The sequence below is a fragment of the Catharus ustulatus genome, chromosome 15 (genome assembly GCF_009819885.2).
Source record: "Catharus ustulatus isolate bCatUst1 chromosome 15, bCatUst1.pri.v2, whole genome shotgun sequence".
Lineage (NCBI taxonomy): Eukaryota > Metazoa > Chordata > Aves > Passeriformes > Turdidae > Catharus > Catharus ustulatus.
Window position 1 is genome coordinate 10,252,408 of NC_046235.1, and position 11,402 is coordinate 10,263,809.

The window sequence follows — 11,402 nt, forward strand, 5'->3', positions numbered from 1 at the left end:
AAAGAACCCATCACTATTTTCAGCTTCTTAGAACTGACACAGCCTTCATGGGGATCAGGTTTTGGAATGGCTTTTGTAATTCAAGGATAAAGGAAGAAATCTCCCCAAGTAGGGTCATGTTAATAAGCAGCTGCACTAAAGGAACAGTTCTCGGATACTTCAGCATAAGTTCTGGCTTGGCATCTCACTGCAGTCTCTGTGCCAGGGTGGGTTGAGCTGCTGAATAATATTTCCTTGTGGTGGTGTGGTTAGGAGCACGGCAAAGGATGTTGCATCAGTGCATCTGGCCTGCCCATCCCAGTAAGGAGACTGGCACTTTCCATGGAAGAAACAGTCCTTCCTGCCCAGCTGTACTTTTAAAATCCCACCCATTAACTGCAATGAAAGGAGGGAAAAATACACCCTCCAGAAATCTCCATAATGGATAGTATTGATTTTTTGAGGATAATTTAGCTTGACAAAGTACCTCTTGAGCTTGTGTGAAGATGGAGGTATAAGACAAATCCAACACAGCAATCCCAAAGTGATCAAAATGCAATTGAAGAAAGTGATAAAATTTGATGTATTGCAATAGAAAACCATGACATGTCTTTGGGCAAAGAAAAGAACCTGGTAGCCAGGCTTGGAACCAAAATCCTGTTGCATTCTGTGCCTGAAAGAGCCCCTTGTCACAGAGTCACAACCTTCTCCATGAGCAAGGCAAGAACACCACCACCACCACCACAGGGCTCTTCTTGCTTGTGTGGAAGGAACACTCAAATTTCCCTCTCTTCTATCCTGGACTGCTCCCAGCCAGCCCTCCCACCTGCTCCTTTTCTCCAAAGCCTTCCTGACCTTGGTGCCTGCTTGAGTTTCTACCTGGCTCCCTGGGGCTGGCATTGCCAACACTGAAGTCCAATGCCAAAAAACTTTTGGAGAACTCATAGGCTGGGGTTGTCAAACTCCACTGGCTGGAGACACATCTGCTACATCTGCTGGAGACACATCTGCCACATCTGCAAAGTGGTGCCCTGTGAGAGTGTTCAGCAGCAGCTCTAGGGCAGGTCTCAGGACCAGCTGGGATGGGGATCTCCTCATGGCCCATCAGACAGCAGCCCTGTTTTTGGGGAAGGAAGGAAAAACCCTCCCTGAAAAACCTGCTTTTGGAGGGAGGGCAGAAAAAGCTTTTCTGCCAGGAAACAGTAGCCATTGCTAATGAACAGGGAGCCACTTGTCATTAGGCTCTTGTCAGTGATGGGCATGTTTGTGGCTCTGGACATCTGGAAGGGATTTAGCAGAAAGGTCTGGTTCCTGTGACGCTGCTAATCTCCCAGGCTGATGGATTTGAGGGGAATGAGGTAGAAGAAGAAAACTGAAGATCCAAGGGCTGATTCTTCCCACATGTGAAATAAATAAAGGACCTGCTCTGGAAAGAGGGTAAACAACACCATTCTGCAGCATCAATCACTTTTTCTTGCTTTTCCCTTCTCCAGTTATTTATTGGAGTTAACTACCATGCGTGGAAAGCAAAACATGCTCAGACCCACAGGGTGTGGGTTTCTGCAGGGTAGAGGAGACTCAGGGACTCTCCCCTCTCTGACTCCCCAACCACCTCCCCCTCCTGGGTGGAGTGTTTTGGGGCTCAGTGATGTTTCTGTACAGAATTGGTGAGCAGAGCTGGAACTACACCCCAGACCACTTCCTGCTACAAACTCTCACCCAGGTTTTGTGAGTGCTTTTGAGGCTCAGCCTGTGACCCTGCCTTTGGACCTTGTGCAATACGTCCCCAGCACACCCTATTGCTGACCTGAGGCAAATGTGGGAGTCCTCCCACTGTTGCAGCCCTGGGGGAGAGATATGGGGGCCCAGAGATTTTAACTGCTGGTTTCATCTTCCTGTGGCATAAGAAAGAAGAGTTATGGCAAAAACTGGCAGAGAGATTTCCCAAAGTCAAATCTGGTGGCTGGTGATTGGGACGCACCTTGTCTGTTGGAGACCTGAGCTTGGCTGCAGGTAAAGGGGCTGCTCTGGGAATCACTCTGTCTTACAGAAAATTGCACAGCTAAAGTCTAAATAAGGGACATGACACACCTTTACAATCTCCTTGGTTGTCAGGTTCTTCTGAGTGACTCAAATTTCATCTTGACTGAGGTTTGGGAAACCTTCCAGCTGCAAATGCCACCCACAATAAGTTGGTTGTTTTCTTTCCCTTGGTTCAGTCCTGCTCAAGATAACCTCATGCCTAGACATGGTGCTGATATACATTGTGTACTGATGAGCAACATATTTTAAGCTGTTTCTATGAGTATGACACATTATTTGGACTATTATCTTAAGCATGGCATTCCTAAAATATACCATTGGATGTCTCATGGTCTTTTTTTAGTACCATCTGGGCTAAAATAACAAGGGTCTGTCCAGGACCCACGAGCTCAGACCTCAGTAGGATTCACATACAATTCCAAATTTGGAAAATTTCAGATTCAGTCACTGGAGGAAAATGGTTGGGAATTCCCTGGTTCTTCAGTTTAAAGTGTAAATCACCAAAAGCCAGTGAATGCTAAAGAGCAAGTCAAAGATACCTTAGCCAGCTAAACAAGCATGCCCAGCACTAATCAGCTCAGAGAGCTTTTATCTGACCTTTAAAAAAATGTTTAATCATACTCTTTTCTTCATATTTGAGAAGGATTCTTGCTTAAAGGAGCTTTCAGGGAGTTTGATAATTGGATTTTGCCAAGTTCTGGAAAGTTAGAGCAACGGGTGCCTAGAGCTGGTGCTGGAAATTCAATGTTGGCAGCCCTGATGTGCTCTGGAGCAAGTCTTTGTGTGTGTTACTGGGTCTGTATTTGCACATCATGTCCCTAAACCCATGTGTTTTTTTCCTGGCCAGCCCCAGGCAGGGATAAGTGTTCTCCATCTTCCACCTACCTGACCCGGCCTCTAGAAAAATAGTAGAGTCTGGGATTCAGCAACCATGACCTCATCCAGGGAGTTTCACGTTACCACGAGGATTAGGACCATATGACTGGAAAGCCCATCTGATAAATATTTGTTCCTGCTCGAGGATGAAGCATCTCTCCTGCAGCAGCTAGAGGAGGGAATGCTGTCTTCCCTCTTTTCCTGGCTCTGCTGGCATGCTGGCTCCTGGAGTTAATCAGCCCATCCCTGTGCTATAATAAAATAAGCAAATGTGTCCACTTGCCAGCTTTGGAGTTGGAGAGTGATGAGTGTGGACAGTGCCAAACCATTGTGAAAAGCAGACTTAGAAGAATCAAAAACTAATAATGAAGAAATTAGTCAGTCTTGATTGTATTAGAGCTGCCAGACTAATCCTACTGAAACCCTTCCAGGCCAGAGCATTACTTACTCACTTTCTCAGTAGCTGGCAGCTCTGCTTTTTAAAAGTAGTGGTGGAAACTACTTCAGTTTTAAGAAAATCTTTATTTGTAGTGAGGTTTTGCTGCATTTGAATTCCAGATTTCCAGGCACTTGGGACTAATGGGAATACAAACTCCTATTGCATCACACCAAAGAAATAATTTCTCTGATTCTTCCCATCAGTGCCCAAAGCTGAGTGTGTTGACCATTTCTGAGTGAGAAGTCCCACCTAAATCAAGGGATAAGTTTGTCTAAAGAAGAAGAACTGGATTTTAGCCCAAGATGTCTTGCTTTACAATGTGCTATGTATCCTATAAAATCCGTGTCTCCAGTTTCTCACTGCTTTAGCCATGCCAAAGTCCTGGTGCCTGTTCAGACATCCTCTTCAAGACCTCTTCCCACACCTGCATCTCTTGTAAAAAGCCATAAACCTACGTGCATGTGAGTTCAGAAATACACGTGTGCTTTGCAGGACAAATCAGCCCATGTCTGCTTCAAATACTTGACTGAAACCTGCAGAAAACCCTGCTCCTCGTATTTTATGGAAAATAAGTGACATGGCCCTGGCTGCTGTAAAAGTGCTTTATCCAGGAACATATGTCTGTACATTGAACTTGTATTATGAAAGCAATTATTTTCCATTCAACCCTCCTGACACATATTGCAATGTTCGTTCTCAGCAGTGGTGAGGAAATGGATCCAAACCACTCCAGCTCTGCCTGGCCCTTTATCAAGGAGCCTCTGCAAGTGCTGCAGATTATATCATTAAATCATTCTCTCCTAGAAAAAAATCACTAGCCTTGTCATGTTATGTACTCGGCTGTAATGAGAAAACCACTGCAAGTCAAGGCATATGCCCCCCAAAATTCCTCATGGTGACAATGGACTTGCAATATCTAATTGGGAAGTGTGTGTCTGTATGGTTTTGGGTTTCCATGTGCATCATGGAATGGGGAAGGCTCTGCTTTTTGGGCATGCAGCCACACAGCAGACAGTGGTGAATGGTATGTCTCTGTCAGACGAAGCAGAAGGAAAAGGTGAAATCCAGACACGAAGGAGCTGGTGAGGTATAGAATGACCTTCAGAGTGTGATGTCAAAGCTGAAGGAAAGCCTGAGGAGGTGTTTTGCTGCCAGTGGTGTGAACCAAACAGGAGAGCACATGAGGTTTTGCTCTTGTACCTACACAGTCCAGCCCTGTGGGGTCAATGTGGAGGTGGCCAGTGGCATCTTTCCAAGCTGTTACAGAAACCAAGAGGGGAGATCTGTCAGTTTTCTCCCTCTCAGTTGTGCAGGGCCTCTCCAGTGTCAGGTCTGGATCAAACAGAACCATTAAATTTGGAAATTACCTTTAAGATCATCACTTCCAAATATTAACCTAGCACTGCCAAGCCCACCACTAAACCATGCCTCTGAGAGCCACAGGGCCACATCCACACATTTGTTGAACACTTGCATAACTCTGCACAACTGGGATATCAGGCATGTGCAAATGGCACATGTAAGAGATACCAATAATTTTAAAATTTTCATTATTATTTCAAGCCCTATTTCTTCTCTTAGATGCAGCATCTCCTCTTAAGGTGTGACTCAAGGCAAGGCAGCCCTGAGAAACACTCTGCTGCTCTCCAGTTTCTTACTTTCCCATAACTTAATGATTTTAAATATTTTTTAATATGCTCCTAACTGAAAGAACCCCCAGGGCTTGGATAACCTTTGGGATTACTTCAGAAGTATGGATAATATGTTGGTAAATGTACAGTAGGGAATGTGCTGGCACTTTTGTGCTTTAATGGCTCTTTTGCTTTTCTTCCATAATGCAGGCAATGCATGGAGAGATTCTTGTGCAGAGGCCTCCTGATCTGTGAGCAATGCCCACCTTGCCATGCTGGGTGTAGAACAGTAAAATGTGAAAAACTGAAATTATTGTTCTGAGCCACATAGGCACTTTTTGAGGCTGGCCTTAAAGTCAGAGTTGTGTCATGTTTTCAGGGAGCTGAACTTCATCCAGAGTCTGTAGGCCAACAGACCCTTCTGGCTATGCACCTCCAGTTATGAGATGGTCTATTGACATAATGGGGTTTGTGTATCTTTTTGGCAGGCAGTGCCTTCTTCTGCTTGCTCTATTTAACCAGAATTAATGAGTATCTTGGGTTTTGTTTGGTTTTTTCCTTTTTTTTTTTTTTTAAGGAAGTTCCAATATATCATAATAAACTACATGTATTCAGATTTCAAAGCTTAGTGTCCCAAAATAACAGTCAGTTGCAATTTGGCTCAGGATGCTCCAATGTTTGCTCTCTTCCTGCATTACAGCATGGCCTGGGGCCAACCTCAGCAGATTACTGTGCTGATGCTGGGTGTCTATCAGACCTTTAAATCAGATAAAGCAGGCCAGAAAAAACTTGCTTTTATCCGTTTTAAGGTCTGCAGACTGCTCGTCAAGTGGTTTGCTCTCCAGTGATGCCACAGACTTCTCCATGGCTTATGCAGCTATGCTTGGAAATGAATATTCCCCAGAAAGATATGTCAGAATAAGATTTCTTAGGGGTTTTCTACTTAATTTCTGGCTTGCTGAAAGTAAGAAGATAAATTGCAGGATAAGGAATAAAATGAGAACATGCAGAGCTAGAAATGCCTTGCGGGAGCAGTTTTCTACCTCTCTTTTTTTATTTTTCATATACATAGATGATATGAATAAGTGACACTGAATTATTCCCTGAAAGTTGAATTGCTGCATCTTGTGGCTTCCTGCTCTGTAAATCTACTGTATCATATATCTACAATATTTGGCAATGGGAAGGAGGGGAAAATAGAAAGCAGATGATGTGATACCAGTTTGGCCCATAGCTCTACTCCTGAGATTCAGTAGGTTTGTTTTGTGTGTGCCTGCCAACTAATGAGAGAGCAACAGCTATAGAGAGGTGTTCTTAAAAATACATTTTTCCCAAAGTATCTAATGTGGGAAGATACTTGCAAGCTTATACAATGAAGTAAGAGAATTGTTTTGTTTATACAAGAGAAGATAAAGCACATATTTCTTCCTTCACAATGATATATTAAAAGGAAGCAGAATATTGTGTGTAATTGCCTTTTTGGCCAGCGCTCCGGAGGCCCCTGAGGACAGGACAAGGGATGCCTGTCCTGTCTAACTCAGGGCAACAACCCCGCTTAAATGCTTGGGGAAGGCACTGTAGCACTGCTCAGTGTAGATTAATTGGGCCAGACTAACAAGACCTACAATAATATCTTCACCTTTAATCAGAGAAGATAGGCCAAACACACAGTACCTGTACGTGGGCATGTAGTGACAGGACAGAGGGGAGTGGTTTTAAACTGACAGAGGGCAGTGTTGGATGGGATATTTGGAAGAAATTCTTCCATGTGGGGGTAATGAGGCCCTGGTACAGGTTGGATTAGACTTTGAGCAATCTGGTGTCAGAGACAGAAATATTACAATTTATGGCTAAAACATCTTCATGAAGGACTTATATACTGATTATTACAGCAAAACTGTATAAAAGCTGCAGAGAAGACCACCACACCCTAACTAAGACCCTGCAATTCTGCTTGATGGAGGTAAGATAAAGTGACTCAGGTCTTGGCTGGGGGAAGAAGAACACATTCCCAGAGGGGTCAAGCTTAGCACCTTCAGGGTGGAGACCACAGCCCTGGGGTTATCAGCTGCCAGGCTCACACTGAGCCTCACACCAAAGGGTTGGGGAGGAGAGGTTTGGGGTGTGTGGTGAAAAAACCTCTGGTCAGAGGCACAGTGAACACCCATCCTCCACTGTGCAGACTAGCTCAGCTGAGGGCCCCTTCACCCGAGGAAAAAGCTGCATCCATGGGAAGGACAGCAGAGGGGTGTCATGGCCCATCAAAGGTCCCCCCAAAGGGGTCCCCAGACCCTGCACCAGACCCTCGGAGTTGGAGGGGACAGTGCCAAACTGGCCCCCTGCAAGGGAGGCACCTGGGCGTTCCCAGCTGGCCCAAATGTGTTAATCCACTGGATTCTGGACTTTCTGGAACCGTGCCACGGGATCTGCACCACCTGTGCAGGAGACCAGATGGAGGGAAACCATAAGATGTTGTTGGGTCCCCCAGAAGGGTGATGTGTTTCCATCTAACCCCTGTCACTTTCTCCCTGCCCTCCCCACCCCCACACACTTCTTTTTCTATTTATTTCTTTTTGTTTGTTTGTTTGCTTTGTCTTTCTTTCTCCTTTCCTTTTTTACTATTAAATAAAATATATCACTTTCTTTGGAACCAACATCTAGCTTCGTTTAGCTTTAATAATTTTTGGGGTATATTTCATTCCTTTCTGTGTTCCATTTTATCCACAGAGGCTTAGTTTTCTTTGTTCTTCTGTGTTTAAACCAGTTTGTAACATGTGGTCTAGGAGCCTCTTGTTCCAACCAACCTGTTACGGACAGGGACACCTTCCACTAGACCAGGTTGCTCAGATCCCCATCCAACCTGGCCTGTTATGTACGTTACTGCATGTTACTGTACATGTATGTATTTTACTATTGTATTAGTATGTTGCTATACATAATAATAACACTTCAAACATATAGAGGGACTTTTGGACACAGTTTGAAGCGGAGCTGGAACATAAATCCCATGAATTCCCTGTTGTGTGTGGTAGAGTCAAGTGGAATTAGCTCTCTTCCTTTTCCAGCATGCTCTGGATACATCAAATGGAGCTGTCTGCAAAGGGAAACGAAGGGGATTATGTGATCTTTATCGGGATCTCTTTACAAGACCGATGTGTGAAAGCAAGAGCATGGTGTGAGGGACCATCTGCCACATCGTTAACACATTGGACATGGAAAGCAGACCCAAAAGGCAATGAGGGAGCATTTGGGGTGAAGAAGTTGTTCCAAAAGAACTAGAAAAACATAGAAGGGAAATACATACTAACATAGGTGCTAGTATGGATAGTGAAAACAGGGAACAAAGTGAGAGTGTGGGATGAGATGGGATGTGTTTCACACCAATGTATGGACAGGCTTGTGGTTTCTGCCATTTCCCAGCAGTAACTGACTCCTCTGCACTCCCAGCCCAAGCCAGGCACGAGCCACTGGCTGCCAGCACTGCAGTCACCAGGGAATATTGCTCTGTGGTACTCTGAACCCACCTCTCTAGACCATTTGTTGTTTGCTTCAGCCCCATTTGTGCCAGAGCTGCTCTGATCCTGCTCTGTCCCTGCAGGACTGTGCCTCCAACCATGACAGTGATCTCTCCTGGCATTCCAGAAACATACAGCAATGAATTGAATGAAGCATCACCTTTCTATTCTTCCAAATAAATTTTGATGAGTTTCAAACAAAAGCACAACAAGGATGTTCAGAGATATTTTCAGAGCTTTTTCGCAGTGTCTGTGAAAACATGAACAGAGGCTACTCTGGGGAAAAATAATTTCAACCTGAAATCACCATAAAGCAAAGCTCTGAAAGAAATGGAGATTCAGCCTGTTGCAGGAATGTGAGGGTTACCAAATATCACGATGACTTTTTATTTTTTTAATTACAGATTATACTATTATAATAATCTATACTATTATATATACTATTATGAGGATGGCAGAAATTTAATATGGCAGACAAATACAAATAAACCACTACGTTGTTGATTATTTACCTTGAAACTATTACTAGAGTGGTGGAAAGGTGGTTTTTCTCAAAAAGGTATCCTTTTGGCCTTTCTATGGAACTCAGAACAAAGTGAAAATATTTATGGTCTTAATGATTCAGTAATTTCAACCTTCAGTTTTGTTTATACAGGAAGAGCTTTTTAAATAATAGATGTTTATTATTGCTGAAGATTTCTTCGTTTGGCTTAGGGTATGTCTTTCGATTCCTCGCTTTTGGTGGAGCAGCTGTTATGTCTGAAATGTGTACAGAAGGGTCTATTTGTGTAAGTGCAATTTTCTACATGATTGATTTTAGAGTATTTGTATGAGTGTGCAGAGAGTCCACTGCCCGTGGATTTCATTTCAAACTAAACATCCGTCTGGAAGCAGAGGTTAAAACAAGTGCAAATCAAAGCACTGGTTATTCACAAATAGGTTTGTTACAGTCTGATAGCCAAGAATATTTAAATATTTCTTTGCAACACTTGAACTGCTCTCAACAGATTCTAGAAGCTAATTGCAAGCTTAGTTAGTACAGAAAGTCCTCTTGGAGAGGAGGAATGAATAAAGATGCACTGAAGAAGAACGAGGAGGCAGCTGGACTGGAAGGGAGGGATGGGGAGGAAGTAAAGCAGCAGTGGTAGATAAAACCAGGGAATTTACCTGCACGTGACTTGGGGGAGCCAGGATGTGTCAGTGCTGGGCACAGCATGGCAATGGGGCTGTCCCTTCCCTCCCCACACTCACCCTGACCCATCACAGCTGCCTGTCCCTCCTCAGTCCCTGCTGGCTTCACCGCCAGGGAAACATTTCACTGGAAAAATCTTTGTCAAGTTAATTTCCAACACTTTGGGTTCAACAAACTTCTGCTGGATACAGTGCAGCATTTGGTGTCTCAAGGACATCAACCCTCATTCTGGAAGGTTCTAATAGGAACACGGTGTTCGTGGTGAGCTCATCCCAGGACAGGCAGCCCTGTGCTCCTGGGGAAATATGCTTTTCTGTGGATCTGGGGTTCCTGCTCCTTGGGGTGCCCGAGAGAGAAGCTCATACATCTATAAACCAGCTTTGTGAGTGAAAGGGACCTCGTGATTCCCAGAACAGCAGTCTAGCATGTGGGAACAAGGCAGGAGCCTACACCCAGGGCATTGGCTCTGCCACCATGTGGGATCTTTGATATTCCTCTTCACAGAGCAATTGCATTTGGCTGCTGTTTTCCGAGGACACAGCAGTTGGCAATGCCTTTGCTTGATTTCCCTCTGCTTTTCATTCTATTTTTAAAGCGTTTTAAGCCTTCCCCTGGCAAAAAATTGGAATAGCTGGTGGAGGAAGACCAAGGATCTAACTCTGGCCTGGAAAAATGCACAAGCATCAGATCAGGCATCACAGCTGAAAATCTTTGCCCAGAGCCAGGGAACCTTTCAGGGCAGAGCATAGATCACTTCTCTCTCTTAGACAGAGAACTTGGCGCCTCACAAAATTGCCTCAGTTTTATAGAGGTGCATCCGAGGCTCTCAGGCAATACCCAAGAGGGTTTAGAACATCACATTTTCCTCAGAAAGACCTGAGACCTCTGTTTCTTATCTTTTGCACTGGAGTCATGAGCCTTTGCAGGTAAGATTTCATGATTTACCTACTTAGATGGAGGAAGTAATGAAACATTCCCTGGGGAGAGGAAACCTGGTTTAATGTATTTTATCCAATAAGCATTAATGGATTTTATGCAGATCATATTTATTCACTGTGGGGAAAAAATATCTTTGTAAATTTAAAGAGCTTAATATTGCTAAAGGTTTTTTCTCTTTGGCTCAGTGGCTGCTGCTGGACACATTTCAATTCCCATCCTTTGCTGAGCAGCTGCCCTTTGCTGGCCACTGCCCAGTCTGCAAAGCCATAGGAGGATTTTGCACAGATCTGTCCTTAGGGCAAGTGGCCCCAAAGGACCTCTTTTGCTTCCCAGGCAGATTTAGGGAGCAAAGAGCCCTTCAACTTTGATGTCAGTCCAATCAGAACAAATCCTTTACAAACACTGGGATGCTGCAGTGAATCATAGAATCACACAAAGGTTTGGTTTGGAAGGAACCTACAAGCCCATTTTGTTCCAACCCCCTGCCCTGGGCAGGGGCACCTTCCACTGTCCCAGGTTGCTCCAAGCCCCGTCCAACCCAGCCTTGAACACTTCCAGGGATGGGGCAGCCACAGCTTCTCTGGGCAACCTGTGCCAGACCTCACCACTTTCACAGGGAAGAATTTCTTCCTAATATCAAATCTAAATCTCTCCCCTTTCAGTTTAAAACCATTCTCCTTTGTCCGAACACTATCTACCCACATAAAAAGTTGCTCTCTTTCCTTTCTGTAGCCCCGTTTAGGTACTGTTAGGGTCTCTAAGATCTCCCTGAAGCTTCTTTTCTTCAG